Below are 8,135 nucleotides of genomic sequence, written 5' to 3' on the forward strand. Positions count from 1 at the left end.
ATGATTAATAGCTTACTTATATTGTGGTATATATACATATATATATATATATAATATATGCATATATGTATGTACATACCTGTATGCATGTATGTATACACACATACACATATACATCATTTAATTAAGGGAATGCTGAATATTAGCTGGGAATTGATGAAAATAGGTATGAAAGGTTTTTTTCCCCCACCATCTATGTTCAGGATGAAATCTTTCCAGGAATCCCTGACCTACAGAATCAAGGAGGCAAAATCTTACCTAACACATTTGAAAATAACATTCCTTATTTGACATGTTCCCACAATTTAAAGGAGTAGATTGGGGCTCATTATAAACAAGCAAAAACAAAATCACTTCTACATCAGAACAGAGTATAAGTATTGACAGTTCCAGGTATGAGCTGGTAAATGTTAACAACCAGCTCTCCAGAATGAAAAAAGAAAGTACACATGACAAGTATTTAAAATTTCATCTACATTGGTAATATTTTCTTCATCACTTTCTTAAGTCTAAACAATCAACAAAATTACGTATATCCTCAATTTGTAACATTTGCCAATTTTCTGTGTATAAATGCTCTCTCTCTCTCTCTCATATACACACACACACACACACACACACACACACACACAGCAATTGGCTCCCTCAAGCTCATTAGAATTAGCTATAGTACACCCCTAAATGTATGTCATGTCAGTACAAATGAAAATGTGAGCATAGAGAAAGTCATTTAGGTGACATAAAATATTATTTCTACAACATCCTATGGACTTAAAATCATGATCACATCATTTTCTTCAGGTAACTTATTTTTCCTAAAATAACAACAATGACTATCATTTTTATAGCATTTTAGGATTTCCAACGAAATTTACATATATCTCATTTTGTACTCACAACAACCCTAGGAAGTGGTGTAATTATTCCTATTTAATAGTTAAAAGTTAATATTTATACAGAGTTTACTATGTGCCACGTGTTGTGCAAAGTACTCCCTAACAACAATCCTGGGAGATAGCTACTTATAATAAATGTTTGATAGATGAGGAAAGTGAGGCAAACAGAAGTTAAGTGACTTGCCCAGGATCACAGTCATAGTCTCTGATGTCACACTGATTCTAGGTCCAGTGCACCATATAACCAAAAAAGGGTCGTAATTCAATTTCTTGTTACTAATTCTTTCATGTCCCTACCTGAGAAATACTAGCAAATACATGACCTAAAATATGAAATACTTGCCAAGATAAATTACACCCTTAATTCACAAAGAGTTGACTTGTTTAGACAGTTTCTTAGTATCACCAAAGTTACGTATGTTTTGGTATTAAAAATTATATATTCACTCATAAAGTCCTAAAATATAAACAGTTTCAGAGAGGAATTTATTTTTTGTTCCCCTCTTGCACTCCTGTTTTAGGAAAACTAGCTAAATTAAAAAAAAAAAACCTCAGAATGGAGAGAGAGAGAGAGAGAGAGAGAGAGAGAGAGAGAGAGAGAGAGAGAGAGAGAGAGAGATGAAGATGTCAAAGAACACTAGTAATTGGTAAAAATTCATTCATTGGGAGAAACACTGGTGTGCTTGCTGTTTTCAAATATTTATGAGAGAGGAGATGCTCACTGGATAGTTAGATTCTAACTAATTTATAAAATTCAAACTGAATCTTATAAGTAAGCATCAGAGAGGACTCAACATATTTCGTCCCTCTTTCCTTGCCCTCATAGTTCCAAAGTCCTTTATAAAGGTCTTTATATTCTGTTCAAACATTGAGATAGTATTCAAAAAGCTATCGCTTGGTGGAACATTGGATATTATTTTGTATAGGTATATGTGATATCTTTTCCTCCTGTAAACCATTTTTGAAAAAAAAGAGAATAAGCATATTTGGTCTAAAGCCATTGGTTGGTTTTACAAAAAAGACAAAAGTTAGGTCATACTACAAAACTTATGCACACATAATAAATAACATTGCAATAACAAAAAGATTTGCACTGGAGGTGAGGAAGGGATAGTCAACAGCACTGAGCCCAAAGTCTAGCACCAGATGTAGTTGTGGTTCATATCTCAGGACATCAAACCTCATTAGGATTGGGTTTCACAAGGAGAGATTGTAATGGGGCATAACAGATGTAAAGTATTTTTTAATGGAACATAACTGTATTAACCTTCTATATTAAAATAAAATGAAAGAAAGATAAACTCTATATTTGCTATAGGGATAGGGACTGGACCTGTCATACCATGGATAGCAGGGACTTCCAGAGGAAGAAACTTCTTATACATTGCAGGTTCCCAACTGCTGTGCAAAATAATAGCTTAAGGAAAGGGGTCAAACTCAAGACCTATAGGCAGTAAACAGAAAGCAAAATTCTCAGTGGCCAGAATCAGATTAAAGTGCAACTAAGAAATGTTTAAGACAACATGAATTTGTGGTTTTCTAAGTCAATATGTGGCCTGTAGGGTTTATTTTCTGTTTGAGTTAGACAACACTGGGTCAGAGAATTGCCTGAATCACAGAGCCACTTAGCTGATATATGTCAGAGAGAGAACTTGAATCTACTTCTTCTTGGTGCTAAGCCTGTTTTTGTCCATCAACCACGCAATGTAAATATGTAGCAAAAAACAAATAATTTGGCACTTTAATAATGTGCCCAAATTGAGAACCTTGATCGTACAAATGAGTCACACAAAAGAACAGCTGATATTTTTTTAATCTGGAATTCCATTAATGCCCAGAGCAGTTGCCTTCTGCTCTCCCAATTCAGAACACCTAGGGAGTGATGGATTTAAGGAGGTATTTTTAATGCACATGACTGGAGTATTACAGGTGGCTAGAATATTTGTTTGTCCTTTCCTCTAAAGTCTGTGCTGGCAGAGCCACTAACACAGAGAGTGATGGAATACATTAACAAAGTAGCATGGGAACTGCTTCCACTAAGGTGACTCTGACCACCTATAACTAAATAAATCTGAGACATTTGCCTGGGTTTTAGAACAATTAAAGGATTTGTTCAAGATCACATAGCTTACAAGTGCCAGAAGCATGATTTTAGCTCAGGTTTTCAACTCCCAAAATCTATCCATTGCACTCCTTCCCATTTTACAGAGATAGAATTCTAAATGCATTTCTCCATGAAAATAAACTTTAGACATGGTGGTTAAGAACAGCTGAAATAATACTATGTGTTCTATACACTAGCTGTATGGTGGTTTAAGTAGGCTTCTTTGGGCTAGACTCAAGACCTAAGCATCAGTTATCATATTCTCTCCTTGAAAGCATTTCTAAACAACTTTAGGAACACAATCTGCTCAAAAGTTGAGATGGCCTATTTTTCATAAGCTTATGGTATAATAATATAACTGCTGTGAAAAGTGATGATAAAACTATAGATAGAAATAAAGCTGTATAGCAAAGCTATAATTATAGTGGAAAAGAGGGACCTTCTGGCCATTCAACTGATTACTGAAAAAAGATTTAATATTCCATTTATCCAGGGCCAAAGCATTAAAAATCAATACAAATATGGGTCAAATTAGTTCCTGTCACCACCACTATGCTACTTCTCCAAACAATCCCAAACTACCAGAGGAATGCATGAACAAATTAATTTTCAGTTAGTTGTTTTATTATCCAACAGAAACAGCTTTGATTCTAGATTTTACTTTATCTCGAACCAAAACTACTTTGAGCAGACTGATAACCAACATTTTAGTTGTTATTTTTTGAGTTATAAAATTTATGGATTTTTTTTACCTATGTTTTAAAAAAAAATAACAATCCTGAATACTGCTTACATTTGAACCCATAGGCAATGGTCCATGAATGTGATCTCAGTAGGGCAATGACACTTATATGACCTAAAATGACTACCAATACCAAATGGTAATTGAGACGGATGAAATTTCTTTTATATTCGAAATGAATCACAAGTTGTACACAGTAGATTTACATTTTCATATGGGATCATCTTTTTTAGTGAAATGTTTGTTTTATTCCATAAATTAAAAATAAAATAAAATAAAAACCCACATATCAAGCACATAAAATCTTTCAATGCTTTGCTGGGTTCTGGGAATACAAGAACAAAAATATAACAGTTGTTGCCCTCAATGCTTTTTACATTCTACTTGGGGAAAATAAATTGTACATAGATAAGTAAACATAAAATACATGAAAAGTAAAACTTAAAGATAGTAATTTTGGTGGGATAAGGAGAGCACCAGCAAATGGTAAAGCCATGTACTGGAGGTGATACTTGAGGCAAATCTAGTTTAGGATTTCAATAAGTACAGATGGGGAGGGGGAGCATTTCTGTTATGCAATACACCTTGTACCGGAGAATGTTATGCATGGGGAATAGCTACTAAGCTGGTCTGACTATAATAAACAAAAACTATTTAAGAAAATGTGAAATGAGTGAAAATAGAAAGACAGATAGGAGCAAGATTATGGAGAGCTTTACATGCCAAATGGAGAAATTTATATTTTATCCTGGAGGCAACAAGGAGCCAGTGAAAATTTTCTGAGCACATCAGGTATGTAGCTAGACCTATGATTTAGCCATATCAATATGTCAACTATGTGGATAACTAATTAGAAATGAGAGAGAATGGAGAGAGGGAGAATAATTAGGAGACCATTACACTAATCCAAGAAAAAAGTTAATGAGGATCTAAACTAGGATGGTGGTTATTCGAGTAGAGAAAAAAGGAATTAATAAAATACAGAAAAAGTAGAATTAATAATATTTAAATATGAGTGTAAGAAAAGTGGGAAGAGATAGAGTCATTTCAAGTTGTCTATTGGGGTTACTGGAAGCCTCAGTCTCTTTTTCCGATTAGGAAGTTACTTGGCATTTGTCTAAAGGCATATCATTTACTGACACTTCTGTGTTTACAAGCGATCAATATAAGAGAAAATTGGAATTTACTAGAAAACTATTGTGTACTGAGTGCTGAAATAGGGATTGGGGAGATCAAAAGTTAAGATAAAAACATATTTCCCTAACTTCATGGCACATATATGAATGACTAGAATATAAAATAATACATTATAATTTTATAAGAGAGGTGTGAGCAAAGTGCAGTGTGAATTCTGGGGTGTCGGGGAGAGGTTATAAATGAAAAGAAGTATCAAGGAAAGCTTCATAGAGGAAGGCATACTTATCTTGGGCTTTGAAGCCTGCTTATAATTCAAAAGACAGAGGAGGAGTTCTCTTCTAGGCTTAAAGAAGAGTGTGAGCCAAGGAAGGGATGCAGGAAAGTCTAGAGTATATATGGAAGCCAGTGAATAGTATATTTTGACTGGAAGATAAATTCTGTAAAGGAGAAGAGTAAGAGATAAGGTCGAAAATTCAGAAAGACAATATAATTTCATAATGGGTAGAGTATTAAACTTAGAGTGAGGAAGACCTGGTCTCACATCTTGCCTGTAAAACTTACTAGCTGTGTTACCTTCAGCAAATTAGATTTTCTTTGATCTTCAATTTACTCATCCACAAAAGAAAGGGATGGATTTTCCTGCTAATGGTGGATACGACTCCTTCAGACAAACCAAATAAATCATCAAGAAACAGCAACGACAGTAACACATCCAAAAACTTAGTGCCAGAGAAGACTTTGACAATCTGCTGAAGCCTAACACTACCATGCTTTGTTGCCTAGATTCATAATTGAAGGAACCGCTAAACTTCAGCTAGAAGTTACTGGTGACAAAGTCATTTTTCCCCATCCAAGTTCATAAGCCCTCAAAATCTATGCATAGATAAGAACACTTGCTCTTAGACAATGGTTTCCATACTTTTTAAAATATCATTCCTCTATCAGTAAAATAAAAAAAAATAAATTCAAGCATGTAATCCCATTACATATATTAATTTAGTTATATATTACACACATATGTTGCTGAATTAAACTATATACACTATAAAACTGATAGAAAATAGAAATTCAAAAAGGATATGATGATGAAGTATTATTTTGAAAACATTATACTTGGAGCCAAGATGGTGGAGTAAAGGCATTGACTTACCTGAGCTCTTCCCCAAACTCCTACAAATAACTTTAAATAATGACTCTAAACAAATTCAAGAGTGGCAAAACTCACAAAAAGATGGAGTGAAACAATTTTGCAGCCCAAGACATCTTAGAAGATCAGCAGAAAAGGTCTGCTGCACCTAGGCCTCCTCTGTGCTGGTGAGGCCTGTGCTGGCCTGTCCTCCTCTCTCATCCTGGTGCAGCAGACTTGAAGTCAAGTAATATGCTAGGAAAATGAGCAAACAATAGAAAAAGTTTTGACCATAGAAATTTACCATGGTGACAAGAAAGATCAGAACGCAGACCTGGAAGAAGATAACAAAGTCACAGCTTCTACATCCAAAGCCTCCAAAAAATGTGAATTGGTCTCAGGTCATGGAAGAACTTGAAAAGAATTTTGAAAATCAAGTAAAAGAGGAAAAATTGAGATGAGAAATGATAGTAATGCAAGAAAGTCATGAATAACAAACGTGGTTAAGGAGATACAAAAAATACAGAAGAAAACATTTTAAAAAACAGAGTAGGGTAAATGGTAAAAGAGGTTCAAAAAGCCAATGAGGAGGGGGCGGAGCCAAGATGGTGGCTAGTAAGCAGGGAATAGTGTGAGCTCTGTACTGAGACCTTCCAAAAACTTATAAAGAATGGTTCTGAACCAATTCTAGAATGGCAGAACCCACAAAACAGCAGAGGGAAGCAGGGCTCCAGTCCAGGACAGCCTGGATGGTCTCTGGGTGAGGTCTATCCCACACGGAGCTTGGAGCTGGGAGCTGGGAACCGAGAGGAGCAGAGCCCAGCCTGAGCGACGTAAACCACCCAGACCAGAAGCCGGGCGGAGGGGGCCCTAGCGCCCTGAATCAGTGAGCTGCGGCAGTTACGAGACTTCTCAACCCACAAACACCAAAGACTGCGGAGAAGGTTGGTGGGAAAAGCTGCGGGAGTGGAAGGAGTTCATGGTTCGGCTTCCAGCCCCGGGGGCAGTGGAGGTGGGGCAGCTACAGCTGCTGCTGCTTCCGGCTCCAGGCCCACCTGGTGGGAGGAATTAAGTGGCGGATCAGAGCAGGGGTGCACAGCCTGCCGAAGATCTAAGCCCAGTTCGGGTTGGGGGTTCTTGGGGAAGGAGCAGTGCTGGTGTGGCAGAGCAGGCACCTCCCCCCCCAAATGTGGAACACAGAACTCTGTAATCTACAAGCAGTCATACCCCACTGAAAAACTCAAGGGTCAAGTTAGTTGGCTGGGAATATGGCCAGGCACCGAAAACACACCGAGATTCAGTCTCAGACTTTGCATTCTTTGTTTGTTGACAAAGAAGACCAAAACATACACACAGAAGAAATTAATAAAGTCAAAGAGCCTACAACAGAAACCTCCAAGAAAAACATGAACTGGTCCCAGGCCATGGAAGAGCTCAAAAAGGAGTTGGAAACGCAAGTTAGAGAAGTAGAGGAAAAATTGGGAAGAGAAATGAGAAGGATGCGAGAAAACCATGAAAAACAAGTCAATGACTTGCTAAAGGAGACCCAAAAAAATACTGAAAAATACACTGAAGAAAACAACACCTTAAAAAACAGACTAACTCAAATGGCAAAAGAGCTCCAAAAAGCCAATGAGGAGAAGAATGCCTTGAAAGGCAGAATTAGCCAAATGGAAAAGGAGGTCCAAAAGACCACTGAAGAAAATACTACTTTAAAAATTAGATTGGAGCAAGTGGAAGCTAGTGACTTTTTGAGAAATAAGAATATTATAAAACAGAACCAAAGGAATGAAAAAATGGAAGATAATGTGAAATATCTCCTTGGAAAAACCACTGACCTGGAAAATAGATCCAGGAGAGATAATTTAAAAATTATTGGACTACCTGAAAGCCATGATCAAAAAAAGAGCCTAGATATCACCTTTCAAGAAATTATGAAGGAGAACTGCCCTGATATTCTAGAGCCACAGGGCAAAATAGAAATTGAAAGAATCCATCGTTCGCCTCCTCAAATAGATCCCAAAAAGAAATCTCCTAGGAATAGTGTCATCAAATTTCAGAGCTCCCAGATCAAAGAGAAAATACTGCAAGCAGCCAGAAAGAAACAATTTGAGTATTGTGGAAACCCAA

This window comes from Trichosurus vulpecula, chromosome 5, assembly GCF_011100635.1.
Source record: "Trichosurus vulpecula isolate mTriVul1 chromosome 5, mTriVul1.pri, whole genome shotgun sequence".
Lineage (NCBI taxonomy): Eukaryota > Metazoa > Chordata > Mammalia > Diprotodontia > Phalangeridae > Trichosurus > Trichosurus vulpecula.